General features: G+C 48.7%; 1 long non-coding RNA gene across 1 annotated transcript; it reads right to left on the bottom strand.

Moving 5' to 3' along the window:
• Positions 1–10,898: 10,898 nt before the first annotated feature.
• LOC125085299 (uncharacterized) lies at positions 10,899–12,566 on the bottom strand. Its single transcript, XR_007122846.1, has 3 exons — positions 12,470–12,566; positions 11,536–11,759; positions 10,899–11,422 (listed from the first exon to the last, which is right to left on the bottom strand). It is a non-coding gene; the product is annotated as an uncharacterized LOC125085299 (long non-coding RNA).
• Between the last annotated feature and the right edge of the window lie 151 nt (positions 12,567–12,717).

Here is a 12,717-nt window from a genome sequence, read left to right as displayed (position 1 = left end):
AATCTTCCATCGCAATCTTCCATTCCATTTTTGCTTCCTTGCAGCACTTTCGTCTTTGTTGGCCAAATCCCTCTTTCAACCACACATTTTGGTAAAATGGCGCAAGGGTTCATGGCTGGGCGACGAGAAGGCAGCACTGCTGGACCTCTGCTGTCTGTGTGTAAATGGAATTGTTGAGCAACAGATACGTGGTGACCAGCTGCCCGCAGACTTTGAAGGACGTGGCATGGCTGGTCACTGGTCATGATGGGCTTCTGTCATTTACTTAGTAACTAGCTGTGAAGAGCTATTGTATACAATTACTCATAATTGATACAAGTGGTAACTGGAAGGTGAGTGATGTTGAGGGGCTCGTCTTCGCTAAATTGCGTGAGTGAAAGTCGAGCATATCAGAACCATGCAAAGCAAGGACTGTGTGTACAATGCATTGTCTATGCTTAGGGTAGAAGTCAAGCTTAACTTAGAATGCTTCGTTCATTTACCACATGGGAGTCTCCTCTTGTCTCTTGTTTCTATTTTTTCCCTCCCCAGTTTTGTCTTTTCTCTCTTGTTTTGGGTCATCTGATCTCTCCCCCTACCCCATCTCCCTTTCTTAGGTTTCTTGTCTTCCTGCCTTTGTTTGGGACACCTGAGAAATCACGTTCCAGGGAGTGAGTGGACTGGCAGGTGGAACCCCACAGTCCTCATGAGCTGAACACACTGGACTTGTTCCCTAAAGAATGAAACATGGGAGCCTAACTCCCTAAATTAAAGGCACAAAATAGTGTCCAATCCAATGAAACCAAGAGCTAGACACCACTGTCAATGGACTCTTTCCACATATCATCACTGTGTTTCTATTTGTAGAAGAACGCACTGGAAGGGTGCCATTCGTCATTCTGCTGAGAAGTGAGTACAAAAATGGCAGAGGAGAGACACAGAGGACTAGAGGGGTCTTAGAGTGTGTACTACATAGCAGGAAATGGGAGGGACAGCAAATGCAAACTCTTAGTTCCTCTCTGGGGAGTGAGAAATCAGCAGAGTGAGGGGTTCTTGAGGACAAGCCCCCTCTTTGTTCCACAAACTCATTCTGTAGTTATTCTGAGCATCTCGTCCTTAGTACGGAGGGGACGTTCCTCCAGGGTTGATTCTACAGAGAAAGCACTCCTGGTTCGACTGCACCTGGTGATAGAAGCCTGGGTTGTTCTCATTTCTTTAGGGCAGGCATTCTGTAGGTCATCTTTTATAAAATAAAGAAAATTGCCCCCAAGGGACCCCCCATAAGGGTAGCCAGTTAGCAACCTCTTGGGAGAAAACAAGCCATTTGATTTATAGAGTACAGGCTAAGTAGGTGAGGAGTGGAGCCAAATGCCTCCCTGAAGCCCGATCGAGCTCATAAACTCCTGATATGCACTGAAACAACGAGGCTAGACGCAGAAGGTGTTTGTTTTGCTCTGGTAATAGGCTACCCCAGCAAACCATTTGGCGCCTGCTTCGGGGAGCTGGTGGATCAGAGGCAGAAGCTCAAAGTATCTGGGAGGAATTCAAGAAGATTTGAAGAGGAAAACAAAAGCTCCTCATACGTTAAATCCCAGCAGCAATCTGACTTGGGCTCGTTATAATTCTGCCTTCACCTGCTTCCAGCGATCTCCTTCCTGGGGGAAAAAAGGAATCAGAGACAGCTGATGCCCTGTGAAGTCATTCTAAATGCAAAACCGACAGACAGAAGGCTTTCTACCATGCACAAGAGATATGCACCACCCCCCACAAGCACTCTGCATTTTGCTTAATAGCTACTCTCCTGACCCCTCCTTTAGATGGCCTGAACAGGGAGGGAGAGGCCTATGAAGGTGATCCCAGTAATGTGATACTCCTGTCCTTGATATTTGGGGCATTGGGCAGGAAACACCTTTGGCAACATAGCCTTCTCCTATGAGTTCAGAAGTCATTTTCTCCAATTCAGAAAGAAAGAACGAAAGAAAGGAAGGAAGGAAGGAAGGAGGGAGGGAAGAAGGAAGGAAGCGAGCAAGCTGGAGGTAGGGGGATGGAGGACAAACAGTCTGACAGAAAATGTTTTCTGCTTTATCAATTTCTTTATATGAAAAAATTGCAAAGGAAGAGCCATTAAATCATAAGCAAAACTTTAATGGCTCCATCTTTGTTTAAATTAAACAAAATTGATTAGATTATGGATGACCATAAAGATGGAGACTGCAAGTGTCTGGAAACATCTGATTTTCTCCCTCACTTAAAGGTTGTGGTTCTTAGTGGTCCATGGATCAACACCATTAGCGGCGGATCTTATTAAGAATGCAAAATCCTTAACTTTACCCCTGGAAGTACTAAATCAGTACTCAGGGAAATAGCATCCAGGAATCCGCATTTTTAATGCTGTTATGTTCACTCAACATTGACACCTGCCGGGGTACCTGGGTGGCTCAGTGGGTTAAGCCTCTGCCTTTGGCTCAGGTCATAGTCTCAGGGTCCTGGCGATGAAATTCTAGAACCTAGGTGAGGTTCGGTGGGCTGAGGTTCAGAGCCGATGACCAAGAAAGAGTTCTTGAGACATCTTTGGTGCAAAATGGTGGTTTATTAAAGCGCGGGGACAGGACCCATGGGCAGGGAGAGCTGCTGCCCCGGGTTGTGAGGGACGGCAGGTTCTGTACCTTGTGGTTGGGGGAAGGTGAGGGGAAGGGAGGTTTCAACAGAACTTTCATATGCTAAAGAGGGCCTACAAGGTGCTGGGATACCGGAGGCCTTGCAGCTTGATCAATGTTGTCTTTTGGCAAGCCATTCACATTTCTGCTATCAAGCATCTTTGTTAGTGAGATTTGGGTTTAGAAGAAATTTAACTTTATTTGGGGCTTGAGGAACTGAGTTATTTGCCTCTGGAAATTGTGCTATTGATAAGGTAACTTCTTTGTTTGTAGATCTCTAGGACATTTGTAAACCAAGGGAGACTGTAAACCAAGGATTGTGATCTCTGCAAGTTAACTATTTGTTTCTCGTTTATGGCAGTCAGGGGTGCCTGAGGAATGTCACACACATTACCGAGGGGAGCGGGTGGAGAGGGGGTGCAAGGTGCCAGCTTTTGCTTTGTCTTCAGCCAGCCTCCTGCTCCCTCATCACTGGGACCAAGCCCTGCATCGGGCTCGCTGCCCAGTGGGGAGCCTTCTTCTTTCCCTCTCTCTCTGCCTGCCTCTCTGCCCACTTGTGATCTCTCTCTGTCAAATAAATAAATAAATAATATTTTTAAAAAAACAAAACAGGGGCGCCTGGGTGGCTCAGTGGGTTAAGCCGCTGCCTTCGGCTCAGGTCATGACCTCGGGGTCTTGGGATCAAGCCCCGCATCGGGCTCTCTGCTCAGCGGGGAGCCTGCTTCCCCCCCCCCATCCCCGCCTGCCTCTCTGCCTACTTGTGATCTTTCTCTCTGTCAAATAAATAAATAAAATCTTAAAAAAAAAAAAAACACTGACACCTGCTGCTTAAGTTGCTCAGGCCATGGCAATAGCCAGTGCTTGGGACACTGTCAGGAAACCCACTACTTACATCTGGACCAGTTCCATTACTCTACTTCTCTGCTTTTAGCAAGATCTTCTTTGTATACAGAGTTGTAGTAACAGACTTAATAATAGCCTTTGGGCCTAGATATTCATAGATCAAATACACTTCACTTAAGATGATGAGCCTCTCACCCGCGTGCCCAGCAGGCTGTGGCTTCTCATGCTGAAGGAATAAATGTGTGTGAGTGGGACTGGACAATTGTCCCCAGGAACCAGACTCATGTTCAACTCTGTCGAGAAGTTCATATCCTGGTGGCAGGGTGACCAACAGTCCCAGCTTCCCCGGGGGTTAAGGGGTGTCCCAAGGCAGAGAACTTTCAGTTTTAAAAACCAGGAAAGTTTAGGTAAACTGGGAGTTGGTCACCCTATATGATGGAACTATCACACTCTACCAATTTCACCAGAGACTGAGAAACCACTGTCCCAATTTATTTATTCTACACTAAGAAATGTAATTGCCAAGTGTGTGATTAGTCAACTCAATGTTTTAATGGAAAAGCCCACTTCAGATTTCGGTTATAAGTCTCAGGGGGGACCCACCCATCTGAGCAATGGGCTCTAGATTGGGGGGGCCCACAAACCCCCTTAAGTCCTGATAATTCACTAGAATGATTTGCAGAACCCGGGAAAGCTTAATGAGCAAAGCTTCAACTCAGAAATAGCCAAATGGAAGCAATACACAGGGTAAGCTATAGGGGTGGCAGACACAGAGTTTCCCAGAGTTTCTGTGCCCTCTCACAGAATTCAGGGTGCCACCCTCCCCTGTATTCACCAACCAGGAAGGTCTGCTTCAGTGTTTCTTTTTTTTTTTTTTTAAGATTTTATTTATTTATTTGACAGAGAGATCACAAGTATACAGAGAGGCAGGCAGAGAGAGAGGAGGAAGCAGGCTCCCTGCTGAGCAGAGAACCCGGATGTGGGGCTCAATCCCAGGACCCTGAGATCATGACTTGAGCTGAAGGCAGAGGCTTAACCCACTGAGCCACCCAGGCGCCCCTGCTTCAGTGTTTCTATTAAAGTTTCATTACATATGGTTGGTTAAATCATTGGCGAAGTGACTAAACTCCATCTCCAGCCCTTCTCCCAGGACTTGGGCTGGGGCTGCTAGTTCTAACTTCTAATCACACAATGGTTCTTCCGGGACCAGCCCCCATCTGAAAACTCCGTAGAGCCCCCTCCCACCCCCACCCCCCCACATACACTTTGGGCCAAGACTCACCTCATTAGCATAAACTCCAGGGTGACTGAAAGTAACAAAAGACCCTCCTACCTGTCAGAAAACTCCAAGGGTTTTAGGAGCTCTGGGGGGCCAGGAACCAGGGACAAAGACCAAATGCGTTTTTTATTACATCACATGCCCATAACCACACAAGGAGAGACCAGCTGAGGGGACAGGAGCACCTTGTCAGACGATTAGGCCATCCTGTTCCAACACAGGCTGGAAGAGCATTCAACATTTATCACACTTGCATGCTTCTCTGACTCGGGTGCCATATTGCACATCCCAATGCGGGTAAGAGTCAACACATCTCCACCATGGCAGCTTGGAAGCAAAGCCTCCCGCTAGGAGACGCGTCAGGCTCAGCAGCAAAGTTCTTAGGACATCTTTGAGGGTAGAAGGATTTTCTGCAGCTGAATGATGTCATTCCTTTCTCCCCTGCCCTCCAATCCCAGGAGTTCATCGTGTCTAGAGTTAGCATCTCCCTGACCTCCCACTGACCTTTCTCAAGACAGGGTTTCAAATTGCGATATTGTCATTGAGGAAAAAATTGGAAAATAAGCACAAAGTTAAAAAAGTTAGTGAGGAAATATCAGATACAACGTCCTGCAGCCGCAGGAACTGATGTTAGACTTGGGATGACCTGGAAGGTGTTCACGGTACTATGTGAAGTCATGTGCTTCCAGAAAAGGTCTGAGAAGAAATGCGTGTGGATGGTAACAGCTGTTATCCCCGGGATGATGAAATCAGAGTTGTTTCTCATTCTCTTCTCTACGCTTTCCTTTCTCTTCTATTTGTTTTTCCTACAATGATCGTGCATAATTTTTATAACCGGGGAAAAATATATTAGTATATCAGGCAATACAGGCCATACAACTAGATGTGTTCTGACTTGTCCCTGCTGCCATGATTTTACTTCTGCTCTTTGGACGGCTGGCTTCCTTCTGGAGCCTCTTTCAGTGTGGTCTCACGTGAGCACCCATTTCTGAGGTCACACTCTGCCCCCGTCCTCCTCTCCAGACCTCAGAGAAAGCCTGACATCATACTGTACTTGCTCCCACCCTGCCCCCATTCCTGCAACAATTTGGCAAACGTTCCTCGGAGTCTGTTTCCACTAAATTCTGCCACACGAGGAAGCACTGTCAGGAGGAAATTAGACATGAAGGGAGGTAAATCAGTGAGTCAACAAAAATCCACTGAGTTTTCAGGATAGATCCATCAGTACGAGTATGAGTAGATCTTCTCACGTCACCAGAGAGCTGGCCACAGTGATAACAGCGTTTCCGCAGGCCTGAAGGCCATAAGGAACCTGTTTCCAAGAAGACCTTATTTTCATGGGCAGTTTTCCCCCTTAATTCAAGATCACGTTCAACAAGCACTTACTGAGCATCTATTGTGTACCAGTCCCTGGGGATGAAAAAATATTCATCCCATTCAATATAATGACAGACACAGAATGGGCCAAATAAATGTGTGTTGAATTAAAAAAACAAATAAGAAAACAGGCTTACCTAAATCTACCCAGATAGCCAGAGACAAAAGAAAACTGGAAACCAAATCTCCTTGTAATCTGATAACCGAAACTTACACAACAGTTCCACTATAATGACATCTCACCGACCTCGCCGCCACAGTGAGGACTCCTCTGGTGTTCCCCACTTCCCTTCGGGGCAGTCCTGCCAGGCCTCCATCTTTCTTCTGGCTAACACCATGCACCCAAGTTCAGAAGACCTAGCTCTTCTGAGCCCGAGTGACTTCTTAGGGTCCTTGTCAAGATCCCATACCTGAAGATAGCTTTCCAAAAGTCAGGAACAGGATGCTCTCCCCAGCCTTCAGTCCTTGAAGTCAGTGGTTCTCAGCGCCCCCCAAAGGACACTTGGTGTGTCTGCGGATCTTTTTTTTGTCATCACAGCCCAGGACAGCGTGTGGCTCACCTGTAGCGGGTAGAGTCCTGGGAGACAGTAAACGTCCAACCACGCACAGGACATACCTCGTAACAAAGAAAAGTCCAGCCCCACGTGTCAAAAATGCCGCTGTTGAGAAACCTTCTCTGAAACAAGCATCCCAAGATAGCTCTACAGATACTGCCTGACTTTGGTTCTCCCACACCGCTCCTATAAATTCACTCTACTGATCAAAAACTCCCCGAACATATGTAGCCTAGAGCTCAGCGCCATGTCCCAGGGACACTGTGATGTGGGCCGAGCACAGCCCTCTGCCACGTCGGTGGCAACAGGTCAATCCTTCAGGCTCCGTGGCCTGGCCCAAGGCCGTCACGGGCTCTGTCACTCACGAACCCTGGGGCTCTGGGTGTGGTGATTAGCTTTAGTTTTTCCCATCTTTGAAATTGTTCTAAGTAGCACAAAATAGTGAAAAGGTATGAAATAGCCCCCACCCCTTTGGAAGTATTGGTAAGAGACTTGTCAGAGACCTCCTGATGGGCTTCCAGCGAGGGCTGGTCACAATCCTGAGCCCAGTAAACACCAGCTAATGATAACAATGCTGGAAGCCACCTTAAGGGTCTAACTCTCCTTTTAGGAGTTGTTCGTTTCTAAAACCAATTATCTTTATGAGATTTTGGAGAGCCAAACTGAAATCTTTTAACTGAAAAATGTAGTGCCCATAAGCCCGGGGAAGGTTGGGGGGGGGGGCACACGACAGAACTACCAAGTAGGGGTACTAGTTCAAACCAACAAGCAACAGAAACTGGGAATTTTCTCTCTTGTTCTATTTTTAAATTTAAATTAGAATTTCAAATACATTTCTGTACTGATTAATGTACTCGTGGTTTGCTCTTTGCCACATCAGCCAGGGCCCGCGATCCGCAGCTCGTCTGGGCGCCGCGAGGATGCCTGGCGTCCAGACCAGCAAACAGCATCTTCTGCTTAGCGGGGGGGCATCTGCCTGGCAAGGGCTGGGGCGGTAAGGCTTTCGAGCCCGTGCCTGTGCCTCTCGAGAAGCACCTCTTTTGCTCCGTGTAATCCTCCAACAAACAATATTACTAAGCTCCTGCAATAAAGCCGCATCTTGCCTTCACTTCCTACCCTGCCGACCTTGTATCTAAAAAACTTCTAGATCATTCATACAATAAAAATCCATTTTTCCCAAGCCAGGAGAGAAAAGGTAAACACGAAAAGATGAAGGCTACCCTTTGCTACAATAACCCTTGATGTATACACGGTTTCACAGCTTACACAGCATCTCTACTCCCCTTATCTCATGCCATCTATTTTCCTGGGTTCCCCTCTGGCTGCCAAGGGGAGATGCCTGGAGGGTAGATACACACCCTCATTACCACCTTTATGATGACACACCCGGTAAATAGCAATGACCATTCCGTTCTTGAAGTCAATAACATTGCTCCTAAGCCCACGAGGATGATTTCGAGGGTCGTAATCACTTCTCTTTTGCTTGGTCACGGGAGAAATAATGCTCAGCTGGTCTCTCCAACCCAATACAAGGAAGTGTCCCATGGCTTCTAACCAGAAGGCAGGTGCTCCCAGCTTTGTAGGATTTTGGAGGGAAATGTTGGGCTGTAGGTAAAGCCAAGTGGGAGCAAGGACAGTGGGTGTCAAAGACAACCTGAGCCCCCAACTTCCTGTATTGGAAAACAGAGGCAACTGACCGACTTCAGAAGTGAATGGGAGGCTGGGCATGCAATGAGGGTAGGGTAGAATCACACAGCTGCTGTGGCCGGGACGGACAGCAGCTGGGCACAGACCCAAGCTTGGGACTCCCCGGCTCCGAGAGGACCCCAGTCTATAGGAGGACCACGAGTTAATCCTGTTTTTCAGTATGTAGTGAAGGTACAGACACCATGAACTGGAGCCGGGTGTCAGAGAGAGCGTTATCTACGGGATCCCATGCATCCTAGAGCTTTTAGAATATGATCTCCTTAAAGCAAGCTCTCCTGTGCGTCTCCCACAAAAGCTTGTGCAATGTCTCACCCGGAGCAGGTGCTCAGTAATACCTTCTGGCTTCAGATTAGCCGCTTCTTCCACTGATCTATCCCCTTTCCTCCCTCTCTCCCAGCCCTGAAGATTAGCATCCCTGACTATGGGCGACTCTGGAAGACACAGGGGATTCAAAAGAAAGCAAAGAAGAAAAAGAAGTAAGAAAAGGGGTTCAAAAAGTAAGAGAACTGTTATAGCTTGGCCAGACTCCTTCATGGCGTGGTTAACGGGGCACTTATGGGCAGCCAGCTCCCGGAAGAGCCAGGACAAGGGATGTCTCACCGGATCCTGGGACCCACATGGATGCGGGCCCCAGAACGGATGCCCAGGCAGCTCCGGTGTTGCAGAGGCTCAGGGACACCACAGTCTGTCCAAATCAGAAGCGGCCAGTGTCAAACAGGCCTTCAGGGTGACAAGCTCCAGCGGGGGTCCAGCAGCAAGAAGACACTCGGGAACCAGAAGGGCAGAGATCATAGTTGCAGGGGTTCCATCCAGAAGGGGAAGCCCCAGAGGAGGGCCTGGATCCCATCACATGGGTTGGAGTCCAGGGAGAACTCCAGGAGCGGGGTGCTGGGAAAAGGGGGCCTAGATGTAAGACCAAGGGCAGCCTTGTCCCACAGGGAGGGGAACCAGCACCTTCCCAGGGAGGAGCTGAGAAGGGAGCTCCCTGGAGACTAACGTTTCCCGTCCCTCTTAGGGCCTCTCTCTTACGGGCTCCCTCCCACAGCAGGAAGAGTGGTTTGTCTGGTGACAGGTAGGAATCCCACGTCCACGTAAGCAGGCAGAGCCCGAAAGCCCACCACTGTCTCTCTGCGTGCTCCCTGCTCCACTATGTAGGGAGCAACCGTGGTGGGTTGAGCAACTGTCTGGGCAAAAGCATCCACTTGGCTTTTTCCACAAGAGACCAGCGATGGCTGGAAACCCCTTGTTGGCCTCGGGCCTGGGCTGAGCCCTCAGAGTCGGCTTAGCCGGAGTGTGCCATGAAGCTGCTCTCCCTGGGCCTCTTTTTCAGCTGGCGGGAGCCCAGGGGGTGGAGGAGGGAGGTTGCTGAGGACCGGCACCTGCAAACAGAACCGCCCGTCGGGGCTTTGTGGAGGGGCCTCCTCAGCGCCAGAGAACCAGAAGCACTTGTGTTAAATCTGCCCATCTCGTCCCGGCAATGGACACTTAGGCCTGGGGCAGGATGTGCCTGGTCTAGAGAAGCATCCAAGGCTGAGCCCTCCTGGGAGAGGATGGGAAGTGGTGTGGGGGACATATGTTATTCTCTGTCTGTGGGGTTGGGACCTGGGAAGAGCAGAGACAAATGGAGTAAGTCCAGAGGGGGGGGGGGCTGGAGGTGGAGGAAGGGGCTTCTCCCACCTACCACCTCGGTGTGGGCTTCCTGTACAAAGACCTGTCTCTTCCAGGGGCCCGGGAGGGAGGACGGGACGGGAGAGGGTCTGTCCACCCAGAAGAACTGCAGCCTACCCTTCCTCACTCTAAACTCCCAGACCAGGGCAGGACCTTGTTAGGTCCTTGTTAGCAGGAGCTAACAATTCGACTGAAGTTGGAATTTTTTGTTCTTACGTGGGACTGTGTATTCCAAGTTCTGAAGTGAAACCGTGTTTGGGACTTCACGTAACAATGGGGCTTGTTGTTATTCGAGTATTGGCAGAAAATTCAGGGGACACCCCATTCCACCAGTGAATATGTGCTAAAAGGACAGTAGAATCCAAATACGAGATGCTTCCTGATTATATCATAAGAGAATGTCTTGCTCAGTGTCCGTTTATGACCATGTATTTGGCCTTTGCTGGAGCTGGAAGAGAGTTTCTTTTCTTATTATGTGGGCTGACACATTTTGAAGGAGCAGGGTTGGCTCTTGGAGGTCATAGGGAGGTTCCATTTTGTTTCTTGGATCTCGAAAAAATGTCTAGTTGTGCTTCATTTAGAAAGTAAACACATGGGGCGCCTGGGTGGCTCAGTGGGTAAAGCCTCTGCCTTCGGCTCAGGTCATGATCTCAGGGTCCTGGGATCAAGCCCCGCATTGGGCTCTCTGCTCGGTGGGGAGCCTGCTTCCCCCCCCCTCTCTCTCTGCCTGCCTCTCTGCCTACTTGTGATTTCTGTCTGTCAAATAAATAAACAAAATCTTTAAAAAAAAAAAAAAAAGAAAGAAAGAAAACATGTTGAGAAAGCTACCTCTTAGGAGCAGTGGAGGCTTTATCCGGAATCTCCAAGATGTAGGAGCTAAATTAGTCCCATTCAATCGAGAGAAGCCCAGACAGCATGGGTGACCATTTAAGAGGTCCATCCGTGTCAAGGAAGCCACCTGTAAGACAGGAAGTAAAACAACTCTGGCTGTGCCCAGATGTCAGTCCTCAAATGTGAGCACCAACAGGGTGGCTGGGCCGGTAGGTGGTGAGGGGGACAGGTTGATTTGCCTGATACAGGTCAGCTTTGCTCTGTGACCACTGAGGGTCGGCTCAGTCCTCTTGCCCTGGGGACAATCCAGACAAACCCACCAGGCTGATTCTGAGCCCAGCTGGCTTTCCCAAAGCCCAATAAACCAGGCATGTCATTGGCCGCTAAGACCTCCTCTAGTCCCTCCACCAGCCTGTGTCCCTCGTTGGCAGTCCAAGCGCCCACCAGGGTGAGGCCAGCTCATGTGCACAGGGGTCCTGAGTCCTGGGCTTCTAGCAGCTTCCCACAGTGGGTCTCTCCACAGCTACCTAAGCAGAAACACAGAGGCTCACTCAGAGTTTAAATTGTTTATGTTAGACTTTGTAGCCACGACTCTATTTTCCAAGTGTAGCCAAAGGGGGAGCCAGAAAAACCTCCTTACCAGGAAACCAGATGCCTTCTAGGGAAAGCAGGAAGCCAGATCAGCCTTCATGCTCTAACGGAGTCTGCCCCCAGGAACCACGACCCCCAGAACTGGGCCCCCCATGAGACCCGGAACCGGGCCCCCTGCGAGGATCCAAGGGAAGGAAGTAGAGGTTTCAAGGGTCCTATGCGGCCTGCTGCAGGGGTGGCAGACGGAGGAGAGCACCCCGTTCTCTAGAAACGCTGGGAGAGGAAACTTAGAAAGTTGCACTTCGAAAAGGGAACTGGTTCAGTCTTGTGATACGGTGGAAAGACATGGACCCAAAGTTTACCCCACCCCCTCTGTCTCTCTCTGTGTAAACACATGTGCGTAGTTTTCAAAGTCAAATGGTACCAAAACTACACAAAGTGCCCTGCCCTTCATCATCTCCCCGGACCCTCCTCAGAGGCAAGCCCTCTCAAATCACCTAGCTTTTCCCCTTGCTTTTAACCTCTTCATTTCTAATATGCATAGAGTGCTAAATCCTAATTCGCCCAATTTAGACACAGCTGACTTCTTGCTGAGGGAGAGAAGGATTTAGTGTTCCTTCTCCACCTCCCACCCCGATCTTGACACATCTCCCAAGAGTTAGGTCACAATTCCTAAGTCAATAAGCGGTGTTTACAATACTACGACTCCGAATACGATGCCTTATTAAGCCAAAAAGTCTATGGTGACGCCACCTCCTTTCTTCTACCATCCTCTCTTTCTTTCTGGAGTTAATCCTGGCTTTGTTGTTTGGTTTTCCATTTTTCTGTGTTTTAATTATTACTTCCCTTTACCCCAAAAGAATTCAAAATCAATAACATTACTTATGTGTACTCAAATACAGAGATTCCATTTTGGGCTCCTGCTGGAGAATTCCTCCCAGAGAACTCCAAACCCCCGTGACAGTCTGAAAGCTGAATATTACCCTGAGATGTCCCTTGGCCATTCCCTTTGTGGAATCATCTGTTATCTAGGTGCCATCTTCCTCCTTCTCGATTAATTTCCTTCTTTGGCTGAAGCACATCTTCCTAAGGAAAGTACATTGGAGGTAAAATACTTGAGTTTTTGGTTTTCGGAAAATGTCTTTCTCTTACCCTTGCTCTTGATTAATAGTTCGCCTGAGGGTAGAATTGTGGCTCAAAGTCATTGTCCCTCAGAATATTAAAGGCGTTG

This window comes from Lutra lutra, chromosome 14 (genome assembly GCF_902655055.1).
Source record: "Lutra lutra chromosome 14, mLutLut1.2, whole genome shotgun sequence".
Lineage (NCBI taxonomy): Eukaryota > Metazoa > Chordata > Mammalia > Carnivora > Mustelidae > Lutra > Lutra lutra.
This window is presented reverse-complemented; position numbering and strand designations above follow the sequence as displayed.